Raw genomic sequence first — 15,088 nt, forward strand, 5'->3', positions numbered from 1 at the left:
GTGAAATGTGCCAAAACCCGGTCTGCGCGGATCACTGGTTCCAACATGCATCCTCCCATCCTGATCATGGGCTACGCCCATCGAGTAAAAGGCTAATGGCATATCGTGGGTATAGGCTCTCTCTCTCTCTCTCTCTCTCTCTCTCTCTCTCTCTCTCTCTCTCTCTCTCTCTCTCTCTCTCTCTCTCTCTCTCTCTCTCTCTCTCTCTCTCTCTCTCTCTCTCTCTCTCTCTCTCTCTCAACTCAGTTTGGAAAAATGTGTCTTAGTTTAATATCGTGCCGTTTTCAATTTCAAAAATGCCGGTTGAGGGCATGGGAAAAAGGAGAAATGCAGTCCCATAATAGACAAGAATAGTGTAAAAGTCTTTTAAAAATAGCCTAATTTTCTAAAATTTCCTCTTGAAATAAACAAGGAAAGGAGTTTGCTATGTTTGGAAAAATGATTTTTCTCGAACACTACGAGTCAGAGTCTCTCATGACCTCGTGGTCCTTGCAAGGGGCAGCCGCCTGGAGGTAACAATTGTAGGCCACTGCTTACATTTGTATGACGTGTGTTTGCTCCATCTGGCTCGCTCTCTTAGTAGTCTCTGCCCTTCCGAAACATGTCAGAACCAGTCCGCGTCGGTGCGGACTGGTTCCAGCATGCATCCTCTTTATAATGGGCTGCACCTCTACCTACCATGCCGACGCTCATCACGTCTCTCTCTCTCTCGCTCGCGTACATATCCCATAGGAGGTAGCTTGAGAGCCAAGAAGTCTCTCTCTCTCTCTCTCTCTCTCTCTCTCTCTCTCTCTCTCTCTCTCTCTCTCTCTCTTTCTCTTTTTGGCCATCTGAAAATATACTTCTATTACATCTAAAGAAAGAGCATTACAAAATCGGTTCACTACCTCCATTTCCAAAAACCTTAGTCAAAGAAACTAAATCCCATATCATCATCGGACTCCTCCCCGGGCTCCTTCTTTTCCTCTTTCTACTCCTTTTTCTCCTCAACTGCTGCGGCAGGCCTGCACCACCACCACCTCCTGCACTAACCACAACGCCTCTCCTTTCCGGCAGCAATGAGCTCCACAGCAAGTCTATCGTATCATCATCAGCTTCGGAACCAACTGAGCCAAGAATATTCTTCGTGTCGGCAGCGAAAGGCGAGCAGTTGCCCCCAGCAGCGCCAGTAGGTAAGCCTCGACTAGCTCGTAGGCAATCAGGTCTCTCTCTCTCTCTCTCTCCCCCTCCCAAAAACTTTTAAAAAAGGTGTTGAAACCAGTCCGCCGGCGCTCTCTCTCCCCCTCCCAAAAACTTTTAAAAAGGTGTTGAAACCAGTCCGCTGGCGTGGACTGGTTTCAACACCTTTTTTAAAAGTTTTTGGGAGGGGGGGGGAGAGAGAGAGAGAGAGAGAGAGAGAGAGAGAGAGAGAGAGAGAGAGAGAGAGAGAGAGAGAGAGAGAGAGAGAGAGAGAGAGAGAGAGAGAGAGAGAGAGAGAGAGAGAGAGAGAGATTGGAAATGCTACGAGCCAATAGTGTCCGCCAGGGCAAAGAAAGACTAGAGAATTATCATGGAAGGCAGCAGAAGCAGCAACTCCAGGGTGGTGGCGGCACTAGTGGTGGTGATGGTGGTGGCGGGCAGTCTTGCCGAGAAGGGGGAGGCGGCAATCTCATGCACGACAGTGCGAAGCAAGCTGTTTTCTTGTGCAGGCTACCTTACAAGAACCACGTCGGTGCCTTCATCGACATCGACGTGCTGCGACGGGGTGAAGTCACTGTACTCCCTCACCAAGGGGGTGAGGGCGGGGACCGCATCACCACCTGCGGCTACATCAAGCAGTTGTCCGCATCTTTGGGCTCTGCACTCAAGAGCTCCAGTGTGTTCGTCCTTCCTAGCCTATGCAGTGTCAATCTCGGCTATGCGATCAACACCGCCACGGTTCCTTGAATGAATAGCCCTTGCGACTAACGACGCCATCCTATATTATAACGCCTACTTATGGTGATCTCCGCCCTCCATGATGAGTACATTAGCCACCTAGATGTCGTGATATTGACCCCCTACCACCCAAGCTGCAGCAGGGTGTCAGCAACTAGCTTTGCTCCCCTCTGTGGTTGAAGCTATGCCCCTACTCTTACACTGCTGTACTTTCTTCTTGGTGAATAAAATCCGCCCACTTATTACAAGTTCAAAAGAGAGAGAGAGAGAGAGAGAGAAAGAGAGAGACGCTTCTCAACTCACCGAGTCACCTGCAGAGTCTAGACAAAAGTGAGTGTGAGAGAGAGAGAGAGAGAGAAAACTACTCAAAATAGTTCGCACCGGCGCCAAATGTTTTCAATAGTTTTTTTTTTGGAGAGAGAGAGAGAGAGAGAGAGAGAGAGAGAGAGAGAGAGAGAGAGAGAGAGAGAGACTTGTGGAGCTTGCGATGGCTGTTGATATTTCAGAGAACGTGGTAGAGCTCAAAGCTTTGCTCAACCAAGCTACGGGATGTCATCGCGACCTCATGTGCAGAGTCTTATAGCCTCTGCGATATAGACATTAGAAATGGTAGCAGCCTTTTCTGCGCAATATCAAGGGAAGGCCACATTACTTCATACCTCAGAAAGTCAAATGATCATCAACGCATTATAAAGCTTGCCTAGTTTTAGCTGGGATCAGGATGTTGAAAAGTGAAAGATCTAGATATCTCTCTTCAAGGGGGTGATGTGGATTTTAAGGCAAGATCCTTGGAGTTGAAGGTCCATGATATTGATGGCAAGAACTATCATCTGTGTGATTATCATCTGGGTGTGTTGTGTTTGTGTAAAGCTATCGTACCTGAGAAATGTAATGTCATTGTTAGGCCTACTCGGATTAACATTATTTTGAAGAAGCAAGAGAAGGGCACCTAGCAATATCTTCATGGGAATGAAGACAAGTCAGGGATGTGGAGTGATGATAAAGAACCCATGTCTGGGATCATGCAAATAATGAGGAATTCTTTACTTTGTTGCGACTTTGATATAGCGGTCATGATTGGTCCAAAGAACTATTTTGATATGGAAGTAGAACCATCCACTCGATTGGTCTAGAGAGTTGGCATCAATGTTCCTAGGGAAAATCATACAAATTTCCCTTTATGGTAGATTCAAACCTAGGAAAGTTTTCCCACTAATCAATATTTTTTACAATTTAACTCTATTTTTATGAATTCTCCAAGCGGATTTTCTCCCTCTCCATCTATTTTGATTTTTCAACATCTAGTGCTTACCCAAAACATTTGTGAGAGAAACTAGTGATAAAATCAGCTCAAGGCTAAGCTAAGGCACACTTTTCTCAAACATTGGTTGGCATGGTAGCGGCATCAAACCTCCATTTTTTGATAGAGAGAGAGAGAGGTTTCTCAAATCACATATAGACCTAAGAGAGAGAGAGAGAGAAAGAGAGAGAGAGAGAGAGAGAGAGAGAGAGTCGGCATGGTAGCGGCATCAAACCTCCAAAGACTAAAAAAAAGCCCAAAAAACTGAAATAAAATATTTTGTGGCTGCAATATTGATAGAATGCCACATGAGATGTTGCTTATAAAACAAAGCTCAATGTTTGTGAGAAAGTAGCTCGATTTTTTCTTTGCTCGAGAATGCTCGCTCGCCGTTTGGTAAGACTCGTGTAGAAGCTGGAGTTGAATCCCTTGACTTGTTTAATATCGTGCTTGACTTTCAGTCGAGCACACTCAAGATCTGTGACTTCGTTGATGAAAGAATTGATTTGGGCAATAGAAATGTTTTCATCAATATGTAATCCAACAGCTTTAATTCTTTCCTTAATTAAATTGGTAAAAGATTCATGAAAAGAATTCACATAATACTGCTTGTACTCAGTTTTAAAGTAACCACATGGAAACTGGTACATCAGCTGGGTCGTATGCTGTTGATATTTCTTTACCTGAGTAAGATCACAGAGCTTACTTCAGTAAAAGGCTTCACGGTTGCGATCTTGGATCTTGCTGGTAGAACCCAAGAATTGCATGACAAGAGCAACAAAGAATAAAGAAATAACATTATCAAAGTTTTCTCAGCCTTCAGGTCCTCCCTGCATAATATAAGTTTTGCTTTCCACACTTAGGTCATCCCACCATGCTCTCAGCATACCTTGGAATCCAGTCACAATCATAGAGACATATTGTCTCTGTGTTAAGTCCTTATACAAGATACCATAATGAGCAAAGTTGTATATAAACTCAAACACTTTCCAAATCTCTTCTTGGGAAAGGCCATCTATGTCTAGTATGGTCATATCCCCAATTTTGCTTACCCCTTTCAAGCTAGTAGAGAAAGAGGTAGGAGATTCTACCTTCATTTTTCCTGTTTCCCTATTGACAGGGTTCATAATTCTGGTTTCTTCATCAGTACTGATGTCTGAGTCTTCAGCAAAGGATGTTGTCAAATCTGGGAATATTCGAGGTATCTGAATATCCATCTCATCTAATTCTATTTCCTCATACCCGACACAAACATCATCTTGAAGGACTACCCAGTCACAATATCCTCAGGTAGGATGTTGCGAATCTCTTCTCCTAGCTGCTGCTGCCTTTGTGCCCATGTTTGAACCGGTGCATTTCCCCCCCCCAAGGAAGATTAGGATCAAAGCCGTCGGCTATATCCTTGTCGATAAATGGAGACATGTGGGATGGGAATTGATCAACAGATTCAATAACTAGCTCTTGCTGAACTACAGAAAACATTTGTGGGAATGTTTTGTCTTCACTAGTGCCACCAAAAGTGATAACAGGTTGTTGCTGAATCTGGGATTCAGGGATAAAAACCTGTCTGGCAAGAGACATTGGAGAATTGAAGACTGCTAGCTTGGATAATACCTGGTATTGCAAAGCAGCCAGTTCCTTGATGGCATTGGTATGCCAATTAGAAGCAGCCTCCAGTGGTTGCAACCTTGAATTCAGAGAAGGCAAGATATATGGTTGGCTCGTAGACATATCTTTGTCATTGATTGCCTCTTTGGTGAGACATTCAATCCCATTGATAGCAAAGTCAGTTGCAATTATATGATTGCAGAGTTTACATCTGAACAGACCTTCAAAATCTTTATAGGTCTCCAGATGTATACACATTAACTTTGGACGACCTTTGCTTGAAGATACTGCAAAACTAGTTGATGCAGTATTATACTATGGTGGTGCAAGAATAGAAGCAAGTTCTCGCCTTGACTTTGATTTGCCCAGAACTTTATACTGATCAGTTGAGCCCAATCGCTCAATCTTCATAGGCACAGGGTGTTGCACCTCATTCATCAGAGTTTTGGAAATATTCAATTTCCATTCAGCAGGAAACTGAACTTCCTACCATTCTACCATTTCAGGTAGAGTGCCCATGGTGGTTTCATCTACCTTCATAACTATGTTCTGTCCTTTTGAGGATTCTGAACCTTTCAAATATCCAGAGCTATAGACAGAGGGGATGCAGGTATTTACAGTGCGAACAATCATCCTATAGGCTATCTGCAAGTGGTCAGTTGTATTCTTCATGTCAAGACCATTGGTCTTGATTAACAGGGATGCCACTTCATTAAAGTATCTATCAGATAGAATACAAAGAAAATTTGGGAAGCATTCAATGTATATGGGTCCATTAGACAGGCTTCCTTGCTGATAGTTTGATCGTTAAGGTTCTTGTGTCTAGTATCTAGTAATGCTCCTATGCATGACACATTAAGACCCTTTCGGAACAGGGGTATGATGCCTACAACTATATACCCTATATGAACAAACTAATGATTTCTTTTCAAAGCCTTTTCTCTAAATTCTGCTAGCTCCTCGAATAGATGGATAATATGATCATCGTTATCATTATCCTTGATGCTAAGCTTTCCATGAGTCTCATGGTACAAAGTGTTTGGGGATAAAGCAAAGAGTTTGTTGTGCTTGTATACCTGATTAGCAGCTACTTTAGGTAAACTCCATCTGGCTTGAGGGGTTTGTTCCTCAACTTCGATACTGTCTGTGAGTAGCTTCTTGTGTGTGTATATATATATATATATCCCACCCGATCTCAGGAAGTGTTCGTCATCTCTATACACTCATTCTCTCTCTCTCTCTCTCTCTCTCTCTCTCTCTCTCTCTCTCTCTATCTCTCTCTCTCTCTCTCTCTCTCTCTCTCTCTCTCTCTTTTTGGGTACATTCCCCTCATAAGGTTTGCTTTTCTTAATATTTTTTTGAACAAGTTCTCACCTGCAAATGCCATACAATATGATTTTCAACATGGTGAGCATATCATTCCGGATATGTATAGCAAGACATCTGTGTAGCAACCAATTTATTGTGATCAAAGGCTCAACATTGCTGCTTGAGAGACTGTGGTAGGTAGCTAGACACTTTAATATCACTTACCCTCTTGCATCATCTCCACCAAACCATATGGCAAGGACTCACATATGCTAAGCTCATAAACAACTAGATGGGCACATTTAGTAGGTAGAACATAGTGCTTTTATGCTTTTGATTGGACAAACCCTACTCCCCCCCCCCTCCCACACACACACACACACACACACACACACACACACACTTGTGCACCCTATTCCCCCCCCCCCCCCCCCCCCCCCCCTCCCAACACACACACACACTCATACACACACTTGTGCACGCACACACGCGCACACTCATACACACACGCGCACGCACGCACACACACTCACTCACTAACACACTTGCATGCATACTTTTGTGCCAAAATTTTGCTGCTCATTTTTCCCATTAGAGCATATTGGCTACCAACTTAGCTCAATCATCCTTTGTCACATGCCTTGAAGGTTCGCTCTATCTCCACCCACACAAATGGTTCATATAGTCAAAGCCATCTAGTCTCATCATGAACTAATTGCCTTGCCCCTGTCATTTCATTATACCTTGGATGGGTAGTGGTATGCTTGTTCCTCCTCTCACGTGCCTCATCTTTCCCTCCATAAAAAAAAGGGAAAAACGTTATTTAACCAATCACAAAGATCATTGAGGTCAAATATTAGTCGTTGAGGAAGGGAACTATTCCCCATGATCATGATATTTGGCTCATCTTGAGCCGAAAGCTGGCCTTCTCTGCATACATACCACCAAAAAAGGATCCACTCTTATTGAAAAGGGAAAGGGGGGAGACCATATGTTTCCTTGATTTACAAAGGATGAGTGCAATCAATAGCAAATACGTATGCATATGTGTCAATATGTGTGCACAATTTTGAAAAAAGGTCCAATTTGAAGCATCTTTTCGAATGCTTTCTTTTCTCTCTGTTTTTTCTAAATTGCGGTGGCCCAGAGCCAGCATCTCTCTCTCTCTCTCTCTCTCTCTCTCTCTCTCTCTCTCCAAAAAAAAGCTGGACCTGCAGACGCATGAGGTGAGCAGCAGAGAGGGGGCAAAGGCCGAGGGCTGTGGTGCGAGGGGGTAGAATTGGTTTATGTTTTTTCTATTGTATGGGTTGCATTCGTCTGCAACATTTTGTGGCTGCTCCAATGGTTAGCGGAAATCTGAAGAGGTAATCACAGATCAATTGATGTGCGTTCAAACCTGCTCCTTTTTGGAAGGAAGGAGAGAGAGAGAGAGAGAGAGAGAGAGAGAGAGAGAGAGAGAGAGAGAGAGAGAGAAGTCCTTAGAGGTATGGATGGAATATGGAGGAATCTACAAATGAATCAATAATATAATAAAGCTACCAGTGTCATAAAGCAAGTTGCAATATGATTTTTCGAAGTATACTTTTTCACTCTCTTGACTCGATACATTAGAGATATAGTTTATGCCTTTTCTATTTAAGATTACATTAATGAAAAATGGTAGATATTCATCACTCGTCACTGGTCCATCATGGATGCATTGAAATATACACAAGTAATGATGCTACATACTCATTTGTACAAGTAACTTAGATGTTTACATATGATGGTTAAAAGTTTATATGTTTACATTGAAATCTTCAATATGATGCCTCAACCACGTGAGTGGGTCCATGTGATATGCTCATATGTTATTTCTTATACGTGAACACCTATACATTGAGATTTGATGTTTATAGGTTTCTCTTGATGTAACTCCTCTTGTGAGGATCTCATCTAAGATGGCTACTTACTAAATCTTATAAAAAAGTATTTTAGAAATAAAGATATATGATGTATGGTGTGAATTTATCCTTTTTCAGTATTGTATTATGTGAGTTTATACCTCACCTATACAATTCAATTATGAACTCACACACACACACACACACACGTGTGCGCACACACACACACAACTCAATGTTTTGTCAGTACTTCCTTTCATCAAATACTTCGAGTATTTGAGATGTGCACATGCTATAATTGGTTGTGTCTTTCCTCCTCTAAAGGTGTGTGATCATGGAGATTGTTTCGGTTGTAGAGCCAATAATTTGGATCGTGATGCATGCCTATGTGTTGGCTTAGACAAATGCAATTCATGCAAACATTATCTAACTCACCAGTACAAAACTAATAGAAAGCATGCATATCACCAAAAAGCTAAAGATTTCCAAGCTACAAAAAAATAGTTCAAATTGAGTGCCACAAAGCGTTGAAAGATCACTTCCAAGGTGGTCAACTGTTTCATGCATTGCACATACTTATTGTATGTGCATGGGGATTGTGAAAAAGATCATAAGGTTTTAATTAGTGGATTTCACAACACTCTATCTGGAATGATGAGGCCAAAAATGTGGAGAGAGTTGTTTGTAAACCAGGCAAGTATCATGGCCATTTTAAATTCCACAAGGAGGAAACCAAACATAGCAACTACACTGAGACTTCTCAGTATCCATCAAAGGAACTTCTACGTAGCAGGATGTTGAGTGAAACATACAAGAAGCTTTATTACAGGGGAAGTGACACAAGAAGTTGCACACCATTGCATACGTACTCTGTCTCTGGGTGTTCCTTGACAAATAGACAATTTTCATGCTTCTACAATGCATGTTGGTAGAGCCTTTGGAGGAGGTGCTCAAACCACTCACATATTCCTGATTGGGATTGTTTGAAAATGGAACCTGGAGATGATGCAAAGGGCAATAAAGACACTTTTATAAACTCTCTAAATTCTTTTGCAGAGAAAACCTACAACCTTCATTAGCATTCCATTAAAACAAGGCATGATTTTTGACAAAGACCAGATTTTCTTCATAATTTCTTCAAGATATTCTTTAAGCATGCCTTGATTTTCTTAGCCTCAAACATTGTAATTCTCTCTCAACCCAAGGGCTTTTATGCTATAGAATCGACAAGTACCACTTGTCGATTCTCTCTCAAGCCTCAAGACAAGGGCTTTTATGTTCTAGAATCTTGGACAAGTACCACTTGTCCAAGATTCCAATTTCCTCTTAAAAATTGGTCTTCAACAATGTGCTAAAGGAGCACAGATTTTTCAATCGGGGATCATCATAACACAATATTCCATATGATCACGGGTTTTCTTTTGAGAACCCTCCACCACGGGGGTTGGATGTCATGCCAAGGGTAATGCCCGGTGGTCAAGGACCAGGCCCAAGGGGCCGGCTGCTAGTGTGGATAGGGAATGAGGCCCAAGGGGCTATTTAATGGGTGGTTGGGAGGATCATTCTCAGGGAATTTCCCCAAGGATCTTACATTGGTATAAGAGCCTCAGGTTTTTTGAGGGGCAAGGCGTGGTCCTCATCTTTTTTTGGCATGTTCATGCAAAGCAAGGGAGGCCGAAAAAGTCTCGCAGGCGGGCATGGCCGCTTAGCAGGGAGAGAGGAAGACGTTTGGGCTCGCGGGACCCGACCCTAACGAGGAGGGAGAGGCGGGGAGAATTCCGCAGAACTGCTTGCGCTCGGGCGCAGGAGGTGCACAAGGGGACGGAGGACAAAGTCCGTCACATCCGCTGCAGAGCCGGGGAGCTTCAGACCGTGCGCCCTCTCTCTTTATCTGGCAATCGACGCCTCTACCCCCCATCGCCAGAGCTTGGAAGTGTTTGCCTTTCCATACTTGGCCGCCCAAGGCCTTAGGGCATATTCAATTTAAGTTTTTAGAGCAAGAATCTGCGGAGGCCGCAATTTTTCGTCGCTTCGAGAGCGTACTCGACCACCCATCGGCAAAGGGCCGGGCTTTCTGCAGCAATCTTGTCGGGCCTTCTTCAACAATCTTCAGCAACCACCAATCTGCTGCATAAATTCGAACATTTCAAAATTTTGCCGATTGGATACAATGTCAGTACAACCATTGCATTAAGAAATCGACATTGGCAGATAAGTTTTCCTTCCAACTATTTTGATTGTGGCTAGGTAACAAGATTTTCCACCTTTTTTGCCTTCGACGTACCGAATCAATTGGCACGGTTAATTGATTGCGACTGTGGTGGTTTTTGGCCTCTTCAACTTCCTATTTGTTAAGCCACGGGTTTGGCACAACTAATTACTATTTCTCACGACACGCACTTAGCAAGGCTAATTTGTGGTGCTTCACGGTACCAAGCAACATCGTCATGGATACCTCGATTGATTTGTTGGATACAGAACTTGCCGACAATCATCTTTTTGACTTTGAACTTCCTTCTCAGGCATCTACTCCTCCTCCTCCTCAAAGTGTACTTGAAATTTTGGAGGATACTAGCAATCTCCTCGATGACAAAGAGTACGTTACACGATGTGAATTTCAAATATTTAAAGAACGGTTTCGGAAATTGGCAGTTCGCATCCAATTACTGGCTACACAGGTGGATCACCTTACAGAGCTAGTCATCTCGTGCATCCTAGAGGCTACCGTATCTACACATGTGGCAGTAGTCGAAACAGTCTCCACCAAGGTGGCAAAGAGGAAACTTTCCCCAGTAGACTTTCAGAAAGCCAAATTGCAAAAGTTATGTTTCAATTGTATGGGACAGCATCAACGGAAACATTGCCCCCAGGTACTGGATTCTTAGGCCTTTTTGATGGATTTTACGGCTAAGTAGTCAATAAATTTCTTGGCATGCTCTTTAGTGGTTATCTCCTCTTTAAGAAAACCCTTTTGGTTGGTTGTATATGATACACTACCTTGCTTAGTATAGCATATTCCGTCATGATATACTACATCATGCTTGCTTCTTTAAGCAATTTGGACACGTTCGATTCCTCTCCACTTGGACACATGTGTGTCAAAGGGAGCATACATGAGCATCATCACTATATGAGCACATGAGCATTAACGTGAAGCACGGCTTCTTTCTTACATTTTTGGAACATGGCTTCCACAGGTTTAAAATATGTTAAATAACAAGTTTTTGCATCACAAGACCCTGTATATGGTGCATGTAACGACATCTTGTTCGTACCAGATATGGCTATGAGCCACATTGCAAAGAGTTTTGCCAAACTCCATACACTTGCCACAGCTAGGCGACTAACATACACATTTTTACAGTTTCTTTTAGGCTGGCAATGCTTGCCTATGGCGAACAGCAACGTGCTTTAACACTTTACTTCAGACAACGACAAATTGAGCTGTATCCTTGCTCAATAGTGCAGGGCACTTTAGGTATCAATTGGTCGAGCCAGTCGATGTCGCCCAGGGCTTACACCTCTGCGTGCATGGCATGCCAACGAGATTGGTATAAACCGATATCATTCTTATTCTGCTTCTGCCATAACACTAAAATCTCTGTGAAGGCCAAGGTAAGTCGCTAATATTTTCAAACATTTTTTGTGTTATTCCCAGGCAAAGTTACCCTAATACAGTCACAGTCCCATACACGGTCCATGGGACATATGACTTCGGATACCTATCTCTACAAGGGAGTGGTACAAGTACACAGTTGTACGCTTATAGGATAAGCTAAACCTCTCTCTGCAAAGATGTGTAGTTGTATGCTTATAGGATAAAACACAGACATGGTATGGCATACAACACAGTCGCATCAGGGTTTTTTCCTCAGCGCGGCACTCTCTCTCTCTTCCCACTTTCTATGCGGGAAAGGCGAAGCTAGACACAACTTTCTTAAACTCTTTCTAACATAATACGGTAACAGGACCGGCTATTAGCAAACAGGAAGGGCTACGAGCCATCACTTACCATCTCTTTGCAAATGGACAAGCACGAGTCTTGCCATTAGTGATTTTTTGGACATTATTTTTGCACGCCACACTTTAAGTGTGATAGTCAAGTAGCGTTTTTTAACGTCTTAAACTCGTAAGGGCTTATCTTCTCTGCCAAGGTGTATGGATGAAGCCAGTATTTCTGATTGCACGACTACTCACAAAAACCTCAGATTATGGATTTTTGGGTGCGAAAAAGCTCTAGTTATGCATACAACTCCAATTTTAGTGGAGCTCCTATTAGCACTAAGAGTGCCTATAGGAGTAAAGTGTTGGGGTAAGACCCAGCTCGTGATTACTGAATCACTTAGTAGGGTTGATGGTCAATGGTTGGACCCTTCACCCTTGTATTTTCAACGAAAGAAGTCCACAGACTACCATGGGGTAGTGAAAAAGTTTCGACTTTCAATGGAATGTACTGCCACGGCCAACCCAAGGGGGATCAAGGACATAGGTCATGGGCTGGCTGCTAGTAGAGAAATTTTCCTACAAAGTTTAACCACGGGGTTTAGATTGCAAAAAGGCATCCCAAGGTTATTTGTGCAATATTAATTGCATTTCACTTCGCGTTCCTAGGCCTTTGCAGGCAGGACAAATTGGGCAGGTGCTTTTTACTTCGGATAAGTGAACACAATGTTTAATCTATAGATATGCAACTGTTTTGGTTTTGTTTTTGGTTTTTTATGTAGAATGCATGAACTATGTTTTCATCCATTTTTGTTCTTACAAGAAACGACACGGTCATCTAAGAACCAAGCAGTTTGGACTGTAGTGTCCAACATAAGTTCCTGCATGATGCAGTTGTAAACCCACTTGTAGGGTTTATTTGGCACATGTTGTCACATGGGGTGCAACATGGTCTAGGAACTCAAGGAGTTCGGTTTAGCCAGTGTGGAGCAAGGCTAATGAGGGTCCCTCTCACTCTCGTCGTAGAGTGTTTGTAGTTACCTCCACACACAAGTACATCTTGTACTTGTAAGATGTTCTTTTCTCAAACATCCTTAGTTGAGACATATTCCACATGTGGCAAATATGAGTCTCTGGGACTGACACTGGCACCCACTATTTCAAGTATGTGTCACGACAAGGTCCCTATGTGCTGGTCAAATCTGTTTTCTAGATCATTCTTTTGCACGATATATCAGGAGCAAGTTCGGTGGCCAAAAATTGTCGAATACTTAGCATGACTTGTTACGATACAAGTGCAACTAAACAACATGACAGATGGTTGTTTTAGCATATAGCAAGGCTATGAGTTGTTAATGAAAAAGTTTCATTGTTTGCACCTAGAAGTGACTTTTGTTTCACCTCCTATTATGGTTCAGACGTTTCAGCAAAGCTTGCAAAAGATTGCAACTGAAAGTATTTAGTTTCTTTTCAGAACTATTTACATTCCTTTTAATGTGTGCTAGGCACATCACATTTGCCATAAGTATTGGCAAAAATTACCATGGATATACAGGTTCGGATCTGTCATAATAATCAATATCTAATTCTCCTAAATGATTTTCTCATATTAAATTGATCATTTAATGTGGGGAAGTGCCAAAGGAGAAAAAGCTAGAATATTGGTTAGGCTAGCAGACCGGCCACAGTAGGGATCCAAAGGAGGGAAAATAGGGATCCAAAGGGGGGGCCATCTGCAAAAGAGCCATGTGCAACAATGGGCTAAAAAGACCCTAAGGTTCATCCCATTAAGACTTCCAAAATGCTAAGGTTCCAAAATTCAAAGGTTGTGTCCAAAGGTCAACCCTAGGGAAAATTGGATGCTTTGTGTGTGCCCTAAAAGTCTTTGCACATCCCTACATGGGAGGGGGCGAGCCCCAAAGGTAGGGGATGAGAGAGAAAGCCACACACACACACACACACAAAGGGAATGAGGGACACATGTCAGCTCCCTAGGCCAGATGCCCACAAGGTGTGCCCAATTCCTATTGGAAGACCCTTGAAGTGGACCAATGAGAATTAAGCTAGAGTAAATGTAGTTTAATTAATTTAAAAACATTTAATAAAAGAAACCAATGAGAATTAAGTCTCGTAGAAGACTATTGGGCAGTCTCCCAAAGGGTCCAATGAGCATTCAGAAGCCCCATGGCTTGCCTGATTTCTATTGGCCAGGAGACAAAGGGGTCCAATGAGAGTTTAGTTTAATTATTTAATTACCTAAAGCTCTCACAAAAGGGGAAAGGGGGACACATGTCAGAAGGCTATCACTTATGTTGCTTAATACCTATTGGCTTGACTTGGGGAGGTCCAATGAGGCAAAAGCCAGACCAAATTAGCAGCTAGGGCTCGCCCAAGAGAGAGAGGGGGCTGATTTTTACTGGGCATTGACACACACACACTCACACTTGACCATGTGTGAAGGAAGAATACTCTATCTCCTCCCAAGCTTTAATGGAGAGCTCATCACCTACTCCAAGCTTGTGAGATAGAAGCCTACATCAACACTCTCTTGGCATGTGGATGCAAATCCAACCAAGAGCCAAGCTTCAATGCATGCTCATCTCCTCTACCAAGCTAATTACTAAGCTAAGCTATGCTAATATGAGTGATTATGTGAGGAGATGTACATCTTTCTCGTAAGATACTCCTTCTTCCTCTCAATCTACTCTCATACCCTGCTAGCTCTCACCATCTTCGAAGGTGTGTGAGGTCTTGGGTCTGAGAACGGGGATAATTCAAGTTGTGTTTGATTAAGTGTTTTGCTTGGTGTATGAAGCTTCCATCTTCATTGCACTAGCTAATCTTGAAGGAACACAAAGAATTGTATTGTACAATGTCTCTCTTGATGGGAGAAACCATAATACAAAGCCTTTTGGAGGGGGGACCGGCTCCATGCAAATCCGGTCCTCAACTGTTGTCAATAGCTTAATTTCTCTCTCTTTTGAAAGTATTGTCGATGCTATCTAACTAGGTGTTATGCTTTTTGTTGCTCTCTCCACCCAAGCACTCTTGTAATTCTCATTAGGAATCTATTCTAATGAAATGCCCACTATGTTCATGGTAATTTCCGCTACACATAAGTTATTAGGCC

General features: G+C 42.7%; 3 pseudogenes; 1 reads left to right on the forward strand and 2 right to left on the reverse strand.

The window, feature by feature from the left end:
• Positions 1–904: 904 nt before the first annotated feature.
• LOC147449769 (uncharacterized) lies at positions 905–1,956 on the reverse strand (annotated as a pseudogene).
• A 448-nt stretch (positions 1,957–2,404) lies between these two features.
• Positions 2,405–3,050, forward strand: LOC147449770 (uncharacterized; annotated as a pseudogene).
• A 1,481-nt stretch (positions 3,051–4,531) lies between these two features.
• LOC147449771 (uncharacterized) lies at positions 4,532–6,231 on the reverse strand (annotated as a pseudogene).
• Between the last annotated feature and the right edge of the window lie 8,857 nt (positions 6,232–15,088).

Source organism: Adiantum capillus-veneris, chromosome 10, assembly GCF_014529385.1.
Source record: "Adiantum capillus-veneris isolate H3 chromosome 10, ASM1452938v2, whole genome shotgun sequence".
In the NCBI taxonomy this organism is placed as follows: Eukaryota; Viridiplantae; Streptophyta; class Polypodiopsida; order Polypodiales; family Pteridaceae; genus Adiantum; species Adiantum capillus-veneris.